The sequence below is a fragment of the Lepidochelys kempii genome, chromosome 28, assembly GCF_965140285.1.
Source record: "Lepidochelys kempii isolate rLepKem1 chromosome 28, rLepKem1.hap1, whole genome shotgun sequence".
Lineage (NCBI taxonomy): Eukaryota > Metazoa > Chordata > Testudines > Cheloniidae > Lepidochelys > Lepidochelys kempii.
In genome coordinates, this window is record NC_136407.1 from 3325090 (window position 1) to 3341567 (window position 16478).

General features: G+C 49.8%; 1 non-coding gene across 1 annotated transcript; it reads left to right on the forward strand.

Moving 5' to 3' along the window:
* Nucleotides 1-1662: 1662 nt before the first annotated feature.
* Nucleotides 1663-1744, forward strand: TRNAL-AAG (transfer RNA leucine (anticodon AAG)). The gene has a single exon. It is a non-coding gene; the product is annotated as a tRNA-Leu (tRNA).
* Nucleotides 1745-16478: the final 14734 nt, after the last annotated feature.

Below are 16478 nucleotides of genomic sequence, written 5' to 3' on the forward strand. Positions count from 1 at the left end.
ATACGATGTGTATTTCCAAATATAGAGATCGCATGACTTATTTTTCTAGCATTGATGATGACTAATTGCTCTATAGAACACTCTTTTTCTCAGCTGAAAAGAATAAAAAACCCTCAGAGAACAACTTCATTTTCCCTATTGAGTGGACTTTAGTGGAGTTGTTTCGTCGAGTCAGCTTCGATGAATTTATCCAGAATTTTGCAATCAGAAAATCTAGAAAGAAACTATTTTAATTTCAGCATACATGTAAATTTTGTGTCATTTCGAAAAATAAAATTGTATTTTACGGTATAGTGTTGTTTTTATTTTGAATTACACATGGGGGGCACAATAATCTTTTCAGTGCTTAGGGTCTCTTAATCCGGCCCTGCACCCACCAATTCTTCCCTGTGGCTGCTCAGCCCTGGAGCACCCACGGAGTCGACGCCTGTGCCTTTGGACCCTGGAAACCCCCTCCCCCCAAAAGGCAGAATAAGAAGTAGCCTAGGGGAGCCGAATAAAGCTCAGCTGTATTGCTGACTGATGGCTGGCCAGCATGTTGTGGCCGGATTTCCCCACTGACCCAGTGGTGGAATACTCCCCGTGTTAGGGCCCTGGGCTGGGACGTGGTGCAGTCGGGTGGCCCCACATCCCCGTTCCCCTGTGTGAGGATAGGGCGCAGCAGGGAGGGGGGAGTATTGGCCTGGGAATGTGCCCTGGGGATGGGAGACCTGAGAGCCTGTCACCTGAGCCAGGAGTGGGAGGTAACACCTCTGCCAGGAATGTGAACGGAGGCTGCAGGAGAGATCCTGCTCCGGGGGTTTAGTTTCAGTTTGGGGCTGGTTGGAGGAACGCAGGGAACCCCAGGGCTGGGGTCTAAGCTCCCTGCTCCCCCAGAAGGACTTGACTGAGGGGTCCTGGTTGTACCTACAAGCTCTGTTTTAGCTGTTGTTCTCATTGTCCAATAAACCTTCTGTTTTACTGGCTGGCTGAGAGTCTCAGTGAATCCCAGGAAGAGATGTGCAGGTCCTGGACTCCCCCACACTCCATGAAACCCTGTCATCCCGCCCCTGGGGTGGCAACCTCCTCAGCATAGACCAAGAAACCTGTGTTTGTTGGCAGTCCACCAGAGCCAGGTCCCCCATCTGTTTGCTGCTCGGCCCTGTTTGAGTGTCTGGGCGTATAGACTCATTACTAGTCTGTCCTGAATACAGGCCAGAACCTCCTAAATGTTTGGTGCCCCACCCTGTCAGAAGGCCAGGGCCCCGTAGACTCAGTACTGTGCTACCCCACAGAGTGGCAGAGACCCCCAGTGCTAATTCCCCCATGAACTGTGCCCTTCCAGAGGACTTGTAGCAAGGGGGCATGGCCTCCCTCCCCGACGGATGGAGGGACAGCTGCAAACACCTTACAGCGTACCATGGATTGATATAGAGGCAATCGGATCTTTTCTGTCCTCTTATCTACCCCTTTCCTGATGATTCCCAGCATCCTGTTATCTTCCTAGCAACCTGACCTGTCTTCCCAGGTCCATCTCCCCAGGGTCTTGGAAGCTTCAGATTCTCTGCAGCATCTTTGTGAGCAAGAAATTCTGTTACAGGTTCCCCCCCTCCACTCTACCATGTTGACCCAAGTAGACAAGCCTTCACACAGAGAGGATAAGACAGTTATTCTTTTATAGCTGGTAGTGTGGCCGAGCGGTTTAAGGCGCTGGATTAAGGTTCCAGTCTCTTTGGAGGCGTGGGTTCAAATCCCACCACTGCCAACTCTTTAGTCACTCTGAACCTGCATGAATGCAGAATGTAGCTTTAGTCCTGATTTTGGGGGCTTCCTTGATCCTTTAAACCCAGACCCTCCTCATCAATTCTCTTGCCCTCTCCTCCACCCTCCAACCCCCCTCTAGTTTAAAAACAACAGTCAGCGCCTTTCACATCACTACCAAAGTCCAGCACTGGAGTTCATGATGTAGATAGCTGGTCTGGAAGGGGAGTAAGATTTTTTTTTGGTGGGGGGGAAACAGGAAGGAAATAGACAGCGAGAGATGGAGAGAAAAGTTCATTTCAGTTACTGACACGACAGTCATTCACCCTCACTGATTGTCTGTGCTCCTTGCTGTGTGAGATTTATGATGCAAAATCAACCAGTATGTGTCTGGTTTGGTTTAAGTGAGTTCAGCCCATTCCTGCTCCAGCACTGACCTCAGCTCATCCATTTCAGGCACCCGTGTGGTTCCATTTCTCTTCATTCCTGTGTTTTCCCAAGACGTTTCTCCCCTGGGCATTTATTTTTGCTGAAAAGGCCCTGGTTGCTCCTGCCGTAGGGAGTTTAGGCCTGGGGGTGTCATAGAACTGATCAATGACATTGTTTTTAATTGATCACTTTATTAATATAACTTCATAAGCAAATTTTTATGAATAAAACGACATTCATTTATAAAACCAGGTACCCCAATAACTGGTTAATTGAGTTTCACTTGCAATCCAATTGCTGCTTAAATCGCTGAAACTTGCACTGTTTCAACATTGTAACTTCTGTTCCCTGTTTGCCATTCCTTACACTTGTCCATATTGTAACTCAAACTCCATTTTAACTAGTCCCAAACTCCATTTTAAAATGCTCACTCCACTTTGTAAAAGCTTGCTGCAACCTTCATTTTTGCAAAACCCTGCTGTAATCTGATTAGTGTAGTTTCGATGTGGGAATGAGGTATGTATGGATGATGGAATCAACCTCCAGCCCCAGCCTGTCCTGATAAAATAAAGTGTAAACACCAATGGCTGAAGATGCAGACAGCAGCCCTGACAAAGTAAGAAGAGTCCACCCTAAAAAGAAAAGAACAAAAGTACAATTGAAGAAACAACAAAGCCAGGTGCTAGGCTGAAAGTCAGGTCTACAATTGATGAGTGATCAGTCACACCGAACCCAGAGGCAGCGTGACACAGCAGGACCTATAGACTCTGGATTCAAACTCAATCCTACAAAAAGGACGGGTGAGAGGGAAGACTTTGGAGGGTAACATTCTGCTGCCAACATGGAAGGGCATCGGTGCATGTCCAACAGAGACCCAGTCCTTCCTTGTGCCTGGCTTTCCTGGCCAGTTAGCCGCCACAAGCTCCGAACCCAAGCCACGAACTCAAGCTACATTCAGGACTGGTAACTATCTAGCAGCTGCAAAACATTTGATGTGTGTGTGTAGGTATTAGATATTAGTTGTTGGTCTTAAATCAAATTGTGTTATTATAATAAACATGACATCTTGTCTTGTCCCATGAAACAATCATGTGTAGTTTTGTCTGCATAATAGTGTCCCCACCTCCTCTCCTCTTCTCACGGGTCCCTTTAAAAACATTCGTGCCTTTTAGATGTTTAAGAAACACAGGCGTGAGCAGCACTCCCTGCTGCCAAGATTTTGCAGTAGCACGAATCTGCTTTGCCGCACATGAAACTGGCGTTGGAGATGCCCCCCTTGCATTAGTGAGCGTTTTCAGGATCACTTGACCGAAGGCTTTATAGGAATCGTTGGGGGATAAACCATCGGAAAAGAAATTTAATAAAATTCTCTTCAGAAAGCAGTCATGGGACAATTGATATCCTGGACGTCTGAAAACAAACGTGCCATTACCTGGTAGCAGATTGTGATATAAACACCTTAGATTTCACTGTCTAGCTACGTTCTCAGCTTTCTATCTGTCATAGAATTATACAACTGGAAGGGACCTCGAAAGGGACCTAGTCCAGTCCCCTGCACTCATGGCAGGACTAAGTATTATCTACCAACCCTGACAGGTGTTTGTCCAACCTACTCTTAAAAATCTCCAACAATAGAGATTCCAGAACCTCCCTTCCAGCGCTTAACCACTCTGACAGTTACGATGTTTTCCCTAATGTCCAACCTGAACCTCCCTTGCTGCAATTTAAACCCATTGTCAATGCCAGGGGGCCCTGATCTGCCTCCAAGACATTTACAGTCTGAGAATATTTCTCCATCTGTGCCTCGGCCCATTGGAAATGAATTAACAGGCAGGATGCTACAGTCCCCTGCTGCTGTTACAGACACACTGTACTTGCATTCCACTCACTGAAGCTGACTTTGGAAATGACCTGGGCAGGTTAAGCGTCACCCCCATGGTCCTACCCATGGTGACGCTGGTTGTGGGTGAAAGGCTGTGTTGAAAATTTGCTTTCTACAGTATCCGGCAGGTTGGGGAGCCAGGGCTGCCGAGGAGACAAGAGAATCCTGCGTGCTCTGGGCTGCTCTAATGAAAGGGCTGCAAGTTGAAATGCAGTGGCAGGAAATCTTCAGTTGGTGGGATCATTAATGTAAGAAGTGGTCACAGCATAACTCATACTGATGTTAAACCTCAGTGGTTAGATAAATAGTGTGTGGGGTTAATTGTGCCAGAGTCAGGGGTTTGAGCCCCCTTTGGACTCTCATAATGGGATGTGCATTGTGGATGCTGATACATTTCCCCCAAAATACCAGGTTCTGTGGTGTAATGGGCAGGACTTTGAATCCAGTGATCTGAGTTCAAATCTCAGTAGAACCATGTCTTGAGTTGCTTTCATTCTACATCTCATTGTAAAGAAAAACTCAAAAGAGTCAGTGAGCTGGTTTTCCTTCCCTTCCCTTTTCCAAAAGTCACTGAAGATTCTTGCATGAGTGAGGGAGCAGCAGGGACGACACCAGCGTTAAGACTGGGCAGAGATTCCTAATTAACATCCCCATTTCCATAATGCTCTAAAATCCACGTGCACACTCAGATTGGCTTGAGAGTGGCTCTGCCAGTTCGACCACTGTTAAGGCTGGGGTTGCTGCCGCACTGAGGCCACTGGGGGCCACAGTCAAGGAGTCACTGGGCTATGTTCTGGAACTACTCCATATGAAGCCAGTCAGGATTCTGGGGGAGCCTCCTCTCTCTGAGCAGACTGTCGTCAGCGCAAGAACCTTATACAGCTTTGACCTGCCTGGTTCTGATCTCGGAGCATTCAGCATCCTCTTTCTCTGCGTGCGCTTCCCGCAATGAGTCTGCCTGGGCAGGGTTCCTGGGGAAGCCAGTGGGCCCTTCCCCCCAACTCTGCAGTTAGCAGTGATTCTTAACTAGCATAAAATGGAAGATTATTAGTCAATAGGAACACAGCATAGAACAGAACTTGTTAGCATAGAAATCAGTGACTTTCAGCCAAGTCCATTTAGGGGGAATCCCGGGCCAGATGCTCTGGACTCCCCCCTCCAGTTCCCCAACCAGACTGCCCAGCTTCCCAAGACCTGACCTCCAACATGCCCAAAGCTCCTCCTCCTGGTCTTTGTCTCACTTCCCAGGCAAAGTGTCACCTGGTTGTCACTTGGTTGCATCCCCTTCCTGGGTCTCAGGTTACAAAGGGCCAGGCCATAGCATCCATGCAGGCAGCTGGAGAAGCCTCGTCTGCATCCGAAGGTCTCACTCAAAGTCACACACCATTATTCCCACCACCTAGGCATTGGTACAGCACTCAGGGAAACTGAGGCACACACAGTATTCCTGCAAAACAGTAAAACTCACATAGGCTCAACTGTAAGACTCACATAAAACATAAGAAGGGAAAAATCCCCATTTTGTCACAGCCACGCCACCTGCCTGCCCAGCACTCTGGGTGCTGGGGGCCATGCTGCCCACCCGCATGGGGCTTCAGGCCCGGGAGGCCACTGGAGGCTGCGCCACCTTCCTGCCCAGTGCTCTGGGTGCTGGGGGCTGTGATGCACACACGCAATGCACTCCGGGTGCTGACTGTCACTCAGATGCATAACTAGACAGAAAATGGGCAACATTTTAGAGACTTTGTTAGCAATATTTGAGAATTGGGGAGGAAAAGGGGGGGCACTAAATTAGAGGGCCCCAAGATCTGAGTGGATAATTCTAGAGAAATGGGAAGAAATGGAAGGAGATTACTACAGTGGACTTCCTTGCAGATTCTAGGTAAGGTTCAGACCGCTTTCTGTTTAAAGCTCGACTATTTTAAGTGCTTTAGAACAGACAAGTTCACTTCGATTCCCTTGAAATTTGGTGTGCCTCATGAGGATTCAGATTAGGGTTGGCGACTCAGATTTCGGGTCAATTGACCAAGGGCTTCCCAAGATAGAGCCCCCCTGCAAACCACAGTATTTCATAAAGTTCACAAATTCTAGCACCATTGACGTTTGAAAACCTACCTTGGTGAGACATCTGAGGGTGAACAGAGCTGGGAAAACTCTGCCTCCGCCAAGGGTGTTTTCTGAAATGTAATCTGAGTATAGCAGAGCAATCGGAAGGGAGTCAAACAAATTTGAAAGTAAATTATACCTCATTGGGAGGGGGGCAATTAGGGGTTCAAGAGTGGGTGGGAATATTGAGAGAGGAGGTTGTGTCTGCAGGTAGGGATGGGGGGGTTATGGAGAAGGCAGAGGTCAGAGGGGTTATGTGTGGGATAGCAGAGGAATTTGGGGTGAGGGGCAGGAGGGACCTGTCAGACCTGTATTCTCCCCTTCTGTATATGCCCTGGGATTTGGAGGGGCAATATGACTCTCCCTGCCCCCTCTATCCTGGGATTTGGAGGACACTGGCCTTCCCCCCATGTGAGCAGAGATCTGGGGCAGCGGGGGTCCAAGGTAACACAAATTTAATAATCTGAAATCCAGGAAAGGAATAGTTCAGATACATGGGTGTATGTGGCGGGGTGGTCTGGCCAGAGTGTGTGTGTGGGGGGAGGGGGCTGGTGTGGTGGGGGTGGACTGGGTGAGGATGGGGCATGGCTGAAGCAGGGGCAGGAGACCCAGCTAGAAAGGGGAGGGAGGGGCACAGCTCAGTGTGCAGTTTGGTTACATACTCAAGGTAGAATGTGTCCTTCCAATCAGCTGCTAAATTGAGACCTGTGCCCAGCAGCACAGGGCTGGGGCCAGCAAGGGGGAATTTCTGACAGGCTTCTGCAGTAAACACCTTGTGCCGGATCCCATGCACAAAGTTCCTGGGTTCGACCTTCCATCTTGGTCAGCTCTGAACCAAATCTGAACCAATCGTGGCACATGCAGACATCTGATGCGCAAATGGAAAACTCAGGACTCCCTGGCCTGAGGATGGTATATCTGATCATCCAGGATTTAAGTCCCTGGTTCGGTGGCAGTCTTTCCCTATAGTGCCTGCCCCAGGGCCTTCAAAAGGCTTCTCTTCAGAGTTGTCCTTGATGTTCCTCTTTCTGAGGAAGGGTTGTTAGGGAAAAAGGGTTCCCCTCCCGTCTAGGGTTAGGAGGGTAGCCTTCCCTGGACTTCTGTATTAGCCAAACAAAACACAGAGTCTTGGCTCTTTGATAAAGTGAGGCACTTTATTGCTAGCAAATACGACAGCTGAAGGGCTCACCAATTCCTTTTCAGAGGAAAATGGTGAAGCCCCGAACAAAGAACAGGGATGAGCTTTTATAGCTTGGTTCAACATACATTGTGATATCTCTTCCAGTTCGAACCGGTTAACCCAGTCTGTTTGAAGTTCTGGGGTAGGTAAGAGCATGGAGGCTTATCTGTATAAGGAATTCTCTCCCCAAAAGCAGGGAGTGCAGGTTACACACAGTTCACATTCTTTCTATCCATAAACAAAGTAGAAAGGACAGATAAGCATAGAAAAAAGACAGCAGCGTAGCTTTGCTTTACATGATTATAGGGTCGCTTTCTGGGTTTTTTCCCCTATCAGGGTCCTGTAGTGCTTGGCACTGTCGGCACAATTTACTGACATCCCCACTGGCCTTGCAACCTGGAGGGAAAAGACCTTGTGCTCTTATGAACAGCACTGGGGGGTTGTTGTGTCTCTTAGATAACGGCAGACACTGTGCATGGAAGCGGGAGCCGTGTCTCTGCCTCCATCTTTAAGCGAATTTGCTGACTTGGGTTTCCTTTCGGAGGCATGATGTGTGGAGCGTTTGGCACTTTTGCTCCTCGAGTGCTCTCTCCTGCAGCAGTGCAAAGCGCGCTCTACCCAGAGCCGGAAAGAAATCCGCCTTCGGTGTTTGCTGCTCACCCAGGACCTACTTTTCTCGGAGGGAGCAGATTGTAGGCCCAGGCTCAGACCGCCCTCCCCAATCTGGTTACTGCTGCAGCTGTTGGGGCTAGTTCCTGAGGCTGGAGGCATGTGAGAGGTGTGCTACCCACGTGCCTCCCGGGTGTGGTGTTCTGTCCTGTGTAGTGGCACCAAGACCATTTAGAGAGAGATTAATGAGTCTTCTCCACGGCCTCAGCTTTGAGTCACCTGGCTTTTAGCTCATGCAGCAGAGGCTCATGCATTTAGCTTGAGGGGCGCAAGGTTCGATCCCGCCAGCTGACCACCGGGGTCTATTGGAGTGTCACTATTGGAGTGGTGTTGAAGGAGCATGTATCTGCAGTGCCGGGGGTACTCCATGCCTTTCCCAGACAGCAGGCGTTTGTGTGTTGCCAGTTCCTGGGAAGCTTGGGTGAAACTCAGTGTTGGGGCCTGAATTCTCAGACCACCAAGGGGAGGAGCTTTTCCCTTCCTTTTAGAGCCCTTCAAACCAGATCCACTACCTCAGCTAGCCCTTACCAAGGTGAGCCAGATGAGGGCCCTGGCTATGCATGGATACGACTGTAAATACCTACCAAGCTCCGCCCACTCATAAATATCCTCTCTCCACCTTCAGTGATCCCTCCCACAGCCGCACAGCCCTCACACACACACACAATCCCAGAAAGCCTGCCTGGCGGAGTTTATTTTCCCTTGTACTGCCTTGTGTGCTACAGGATTCAGCTGGCCCTTAAATTGCTTCCCACCTCAACTGCTCCCCTGCAAGACGCAGAGGTTAAATTGAGAGGGAGCTCAGGGGGTTCTGCAATGGAGAGGCTGATTTCCACCCAGATTTGCTATAGTTCCAGCCCATGGTGCTCACTGAAATTTTTTTGACTCTATATCCCTTTTGTACAATTTATTAAAATGAACCAATACAATCACCAATACAGCTCACTAATGCTAAACCACTATAAACGCCACTCAGCTAACGAAGGGTGAAACAATACTGTTCTCACGTTTAGGTCAAATCATAGAATCACAGAATATCAGGGTTGGAGGTGTGATGGGTTGGATTACAGAAACCCCCTTGGTACTGCCACTCGATGTGCCAATGTAAGCGGGAGAACAGTCCCGCTCTTGTGGGGAACTTTCCTGGCTTCTGCACTACCCTGGTGACGTGGGCTAGCGAAAGGATCTGAGTCCTCGCTCCCACTTCCTTTACCCAGTGGCCTCCCTGCCCTTGAGGACTCCTGTCACGGAGTGTGGGGGAGTCCAGGCCCTGCACCCCTCTTCCTGGGATCCACTGAGACTCTCAGCCAGCCAGTAAAACAGAAGGTTTATTGGACAACAGGAACACAGCCCCCAACAGAGCTTGTGGGTACAACCAGGACCCCTCAATCACGTCCTTCTGGGGGAGCAGGGAGCTTAGACCCCAGCCCTGGGGTTCCCTGTGTTCCTCCACCCAGCCCCAAACTGAAAACTAAACCCACCCAGCAGGTTCCCTGCTGCAGTCTCCGTCCACATTCCTGGGCAGAGGTGTTACCTCCCCCTCCCCTTCCTGGCTCAGGTGACAGGCTCTCAGGTCTCCCATCCCCAGGGCACATTCCCAGGTCAACACTCCCCCCTCCCTGCTGAGTCACATCATCACAACTCCCCTTCCCCTCTCCTGTCTGGCAGAGTCCTCGTAACCCCAACAAGGCTGGGCCCAGGATTCCTGGGGGGCTCGACCCCCAACGTTGCTGCGGTCACCTAGGGCAGGGGCTAGGGTGTCCCCACTCCAGGGTACTCTCTCTGCACTGGGCACTTCTCTGACCCACTGATCATTTCATACAATTTGATGCAAATGCAAGTTATTTAATCAACCATTAATTTTAAAAAGGATAAGGGGAAATGGGAAAGGTTAAAGGAAACACATCACCCTGCTCTGTGGCAGGGAGCATCACAAACAGCGTCTCTGGAACGTCAGGGCCGTTCACAGTCTGTTCCTTGTAAGTCCCAGGCCCCTTCTCCAGCCCTGGCCGTGCTGCAGGGATGCTGCGGGTTGGACACTTGCTCTGGCGGTGGCCACAGGCTCTAGGTGGCAGGGCCCTTCTTCCCAACGTTGCCCCCGCCCTGTCAGGGTTACCAATCCCCTTCCGAGTCTGGCCTGCCGAGCCCTCCTGGCTGAGGCGTCTCCCTGTGCTGGGCCCACTGCCCAGGGTCCCCCTCGGTCCCCCCAGCTGCTCACCGCACCCGGCTCCGGACTGCTCCAGCCCCAGCCCCAGCCCCAGCTTCACTCTGTCTTAGCTCCAGCTCCACTCTGCCTCGCTGCTCTGCCTCCAGCCCCCTGGGCTGCTCCTCTGGCTCCGGTTGCTGCAGCTCCGCTCCCAGGGCAAGTCTGCTCCCTCTGGGCTGTGCCTCTGGCTTTCGGGCTGCAGCTCTGCTCCCCGGACAGGGGCTGTTCTCTCTGGGCTGCTTTTCTGGTCCCTCTGGCTCAGGCCCAGCTCTGCCCCGCAGCTCAGCTCGGGCCCCTGCTTTCTCCTTAGCTCGGCCCCACTCTGTCTGACCCAGGCAATTCCAGCTCACACGGAGGACGGGACCTCCCCGGCCTCCTGACTCCGGTATTAGCCTGCCCGCCCTGTCACTCAGGCTGACCTGGAGCACTGGCCTCTCCCCATTGATCCTGGGAGCTGTCAGTCTCAGGGTCCTGATTCCCCATCGACCCTTCCCCTTTAGTACTGGGAGCTAGCAACTAAAACGCCCTGCACTGAATGTTAGTAAGGGGGCAACAGTCCCCTTACATATACATAACAATATTCATTAAAACACTACACAGAACCAATGACATAATTATCTCTAAGTCTAACAGGAAGTACACCCTTATTAGCCCTCTGGGACCTTTTTAAAACTGGTGGTTCATTACTCATATTTTCTATTTCCCTATTCTTGGGTAATATTGGGTCAGTTTGAGGGATCTGGCCATTCTCGTTAGGGTTTGGGATTACCCCATTGGTTTTAGTCTCCTCAGGAAATGCTGCTCTGTGCCTCCTACGAGCTCTGGTAAGACTAAAAGTCCAATCCTTTAGCTGGTCCCTACGTACTACTCTCTCAGGACCTCCTTGTTCAGGCTGGATAGTGTACACTGGCAGTTCGGGAATGTTGTGGGTGACCACAGTTGGGGATTTGGCTCCCGTTTGTCCTGTATTTTATTACATCTCTGGTGTCTGTGGCACTGAGCTGGTACACAGTCACCAGGTCTGAAGAGAGCCTGCCAAGGTTCCCCCCCACTCTGAATGCTAGGGTACAGATGTGGGGACCTTCATGAAAAACCTCCTAAGCTTATCTTTATCAGCTTAGGTCAAAACTTCCCCAAGGTACAAAATATTCCACCCATCGTCCTTGGATTGGCCGCTACGACCACCACCAAACTAATACTGGTTACTGGGGAAGAGCTGTTTGGACACATCTTTCCCCCCAAAATACTTCCCAAAACCTTGCACCCCACTTCCTGGATCAGGTTTAGTAAAAAGCCTCACCAATTTGCCTAGGTGACTACAGACCCAAACCCTTGGATCTTAAGAACAATGGACAATCCTCCCAACACTTGCACCCCCCCTTTCCTGGGAAATGTTGGATAAAAAGCCTCACCAATTTGCATAGGTGACCGCAGACCCAAACCCTTGGATCTGAGAACAATGAAAAAGCATTCAGTTTTCTTACAAGAAGACTTTTAATAAAAATAGAAGTAATTAGAAATAAAGAAATTCCCCCTGTAAAATCAGGATGGTAGATACCTTACAGGGTAATTAGATTCAAAACATAGAGAACCCCTCTAGGCAAAGCCTTAAGTTACAAAAAAGATACACAGACAGAAATAGTTATTCTATTCAGCACAGTTCTTTTCTCAGCCATTTAAAGTAATCATAATCTAACACGTACCTAGCTAGATTACTTACTAAAAGTTCTAAGACTCCATTCCTGGTCTATCCCCGGCAAAGACAGAATATAGACAGACACAGACCCTTTGTTTCTCTCCCTCCTCCCAGCTTTTGAAAGTATCTTGTCTCCTCCTTGGTCATTTTGGTCAGGTGCCAGCGAGGTTACCTTTAGCTTCTTAACCCTTTACAGGTGAGAGGAGCTTTCCCCTGGCCAGGAGGGATTTCAAAGGGGTTTACCCTTCCCTTTATATCTATGACAGAGCCCCACTGGACTTGCGGTCATAAGTCCTTTTCCTACTTTGGGCTGTGTCTTTAGTTGTACTGAGAGAAACTTCAGTGCCTGTCTTTGGCCTGTCGTGGACACCTTTGACCCAGTCATCAAAATTGGTCACCTCATCCTTAGAAAAGGCTTCTTGATTCTTCTCTGGCAACACCCTTAAGTTAGCCACTTGTGCAGGAATTAGCCCTTGGCATGCTGCTTGAACTGGAACTGGCAGTCTCCCACCACATCTTTCCTGAGGAAAGATAACTTGTTCTCCCCTCTCCCCAAATGTTACCTTCACCTGAGGGATCACCTCCTCAGGCTGCAACTCCATAGCCTTCACACTTGAGTTTAGAAGACTCACTGGTACTCTTCCTTTGATGGCACTAGTCAGTACATTGGCTGACTGAAGTCCATTAGGTAGGTTTATCCCAGATGTAGGCTCTACAAGAGCTCGATATCTATTGGTATTTTCTAATACACAGCAGTGTTTGTCAAGGATCTTCCCTCTCCGAGGAGGAATAAGTCTTCTGTTTTCTGCCCACTTTAACATTTCCAATCCGCCCCGCAGGGCCCAATGAATGGGTTTGTCTCTGTGCTCGAGCCAATACTCGACTCAGCACAGCATTCTTCTTAGCGTGCCCATGACGGTTCATCTTCCTGGTTCCTTCTACTGGCAACGGTAGCTCCTTCAGCTCACTAATAATGTTCATCCCTAGAATCCCTGGGACTCCTTCTCCCACATGGCTCCCTTCAGAGTCTTTGTCTTTCAGGATGAAGATGCATTTCCCTGGCAGTGTCTGGCCCATGTAGTCTAGGTCTGCTTCGAGGCATCCCACCACTGGGATTACCAGTCCATTAACTGCTGTTAGACGTACAAACTGTGCTGTGCATGGTCAGCTCCTTGTCTTTCAAATATTTTTGAAAATGCGACTCAGTAATGGTGGTGACTTGTGAGCCAGTATCTAGCAAACATCTGGTCTTCACCCCTGCTATACATACTTCAGCAGTTAGACAGTCTCCAAATGCTCGCTTACAGAAGTCACTAGATATGCTGGCACTGCCCGCGTTCCTTTCAACACTGTATACAGAGTGATTTTCCACCAAGAAGAGGCCTAGGAATCCTTCTGCCATTGCTTGGCCTTCTACTGTATATGGACCACTCGCTCCTGGTGCCCCATTGGTTTTCAGTGCCTGGGACTCTGTTCTCCTTCTCAGTGGACATTCCCGGCTAGTATGCCCTGGCCTTTCACAAATGTAACATATGTACCTTCCCAGCTCATCCTTTAGTGGGGCTCTTCGGGATCCCAGTGCCCTTGGATACTTTGACATACTAATGGGATTTTTTTCTTTCATTAACTCAGTCATCACTTTTATCATCTCCTCCTGTTGCACTGCCAGTTTTTGGACAGCCTCACTCAAAATTTCCAGTGTTAACTGTGTTTGGGGCAGGGCCTTTTCCCCAGCAGCTGCATGCACTAGGCCCCCACTTTGTGTACGGGGGTTAGCCTTGGCTGTCTTTGTCACAAGAACTTCCTCTTCCTCTGACCAAATAATGGCAGCCTGCATGAGTTCATGGAACTTCTTACTGGGCTCTTCCTTAAACGTCCTTTTCATTTCGCGGCAGAGGGAATCATCCTGGAGCCCCAGCACTAACTGCTCTTTCAGAACCGTATCTGGGTCTGGAACTCGTTGAGAGTCTCGCAGCTCCATTTTGCTCATTGTCTCCTGGAGGTCATATGCATATGCACGGACAGTTTCACTGGGCTCCTGCTTTTGCTCAAAGAACTCCTTTAGTTGGGTTCCAATAGATACCTTATCTACATACACTTCCAGGAGGAGTTCAAACACCTTTTCCACATCTTTTTTGTCTGCCACTGCCATGAACTTTATTTTGGCCTTGGCCTTGCCCTTGAGGTGTTCCTCTATGAAGTCCACATGATCTTCTTCAGGTAGTCTCCCAGCCCCAGGGCACATTCCCAGGTCAACACTCCCCCCTCCCTGCTGAGTCACATCGTCACAAGTCCCCTTCACCTCTCCTGTCTGGCAGAGTCCTCGTAACCCCAACAAGGCTGGGCCCAGGATTCCTGGGGGGCTCGACCCCCAACCCTGCTGTGGTCACCTAGGACAGGGGCTAGGGTGTCCCCACTCCAGGGTGCTCTCTCTGCACTGGGCACTTCTCTGACCCACTGATCATTTCATATAATTTGATGCAAATGCAAGTTATTTAATCAACAATTAATTTTAAAAAGGATAAGGGGAAATGGGAAAGGTTAAAGGAAACACATCACCCTGCTCTGTGGCAGGGAGCATCACAAACAGCGTCTCTGGAACGTCAGGGCCGTTCACAGTCTGTTCCTTGTAAGTCCCAGGCCCCTTCTCTGGCCCTGGCCGTGCTGCAGGGATGCTGCGGGTTGGACACTCGCTCTGGTGGTGGCCACACGCTCTCAGGCTCTAGGTGGCAGGGCCCTTCTTCCCACCATTGCCTCTGCCTTGTCAGGGTTTAATATCCTCCTCCGAGTCTGGCCGGCAGAACCTCTTGGCTGAGGCGTCTCTCTGTGCTGGGCCCACTGCCCAGGGTCCCCCTCGGTCCTCCCAGCTGCTCACTGCACCCGGCTCCGGACTGCTCCAGCCCCAGCCCCAGCCCCAGCCCCAGCCCCAGCTTCACTCTGTCTTAGCTCCAGCTCCACTCTGCCTCGCTGCTCTGCCTCCAGCCCCCTGGGCTGCTCCTCCGGCTCCGGTTGCTGCAGCTCTGCTCCCAGGGCAAGTCTGCTCCCTCTGGGCTGCGCCTCTGGCTTTGGGGCTGCAGCTCTGCTCCCAGGACAGGGGCTGCTCTCTCTGGACTGCTTTTCTGGTCCCTCTGGATCTGGCCCAGCTCTGCTCCCCAGCTTAGCTTGGGCTCCTGCTTTCTCCTTAGCTCGGCCCCACTCTGTCTGACCCAGGCAAATCCAGCTCACAGGGAGGACGGGACCTCCCCGGCCTCCTGACTCCGGTATTAGCCTGCCCGCCCTGTCACTCAGGCTGACCTGGAGCTCTGGTCTCTCCCCATTGTTCCTGGGGACTGTCAGTCTCAGGGTCCTGATTCCCCATCGACCCTTCCCCTTTGAGTACTGGGGGCAAGCAACTAAAACACCCCCACTGAATGTTAGTAAGGGGGCAACAGTCCGCTTACACCAAGACTACTTCTGCTACTGCTTTCCTGTCCTGTCAGCTTAGGACTTCAGTGCCCTGCCTGGTTTGAGCTAGACCCCTCCTCTCTCCTATGCAAAGTCCAGCTACAAAATGGAGTTTTGAAGTCACCTGGGCACATCACATGTCCATGCATGACTGAGTTTCTTACCAGCTAAGCCACATTCCTGGGAAAACCCAGATGTGGATTGGCATCTCCAAGTTCATTGTTGTCTTAAGGGCTTCTTGATTGGGCACTTACTGAGATTGGTCTTTTCTCAGGAAGCTGACCAACTGCTTCACTAAAACCTACTCAGAATCAAACAAGTACACAGCCAATATCCATAACTTTGAATACAAAAAATGATACATGCATACAAATAGGATTAATAGATTCAATAGATCATAACCTTTACAGAGATATGTTACAGGGCACATGTAGCATAAAATATATTCCAGTTATGGCATAGTCCCTTAAAGCATTATGGGGTACAATGTCACAGAAGGGACCTCAGGAGGTCATCTAGTCCAACCCCCTGCTCAAAGCTGGACCAATTCCCAACTAAATCATCCCAGCCAGGGCTTTGTCAAGCCTGACCTTAAAAACTTCTAAGGAAGGAGATTCTACCACCTCCCTAGGTGACCCATGAGTTAACAATGATATTACATTGGAACCAAGTCACCATCTTAGGCAAATCATCAGATTAATACAACAGAAAATCAACCCTTATATAGCCTAAAACTGGGAATTGAAACCAACCAGTGCAATCCAGATTGAGCTAATTGAATATTTCAGAACCAAATTATTGCTTACTTTCTATGCCACAACCTCAGAGCCAATTAAAGCCGCCACCTCACCACAACACCGATATAAACCTTATTGAGACTGTTATAAGCAGAAGCTTAAAAGGTCTCAATGAACAAATTATATCCAACAGCTTAGTTTCTTTGAACCCTTTCACAGATGAGGAATGTTCAATTAATGACCTAATATACCAGCAATTTAGGGATATTTAGATTTGCGGTTAGTCTCTAAGGTGCCACAAGTACTCCTTTTCTTTTTGCGAATACAGACTAACACGGCTGTTACTCTGAAACCTCTCTTTCTAGTGTCTTCCTCATGACTGGAACAGA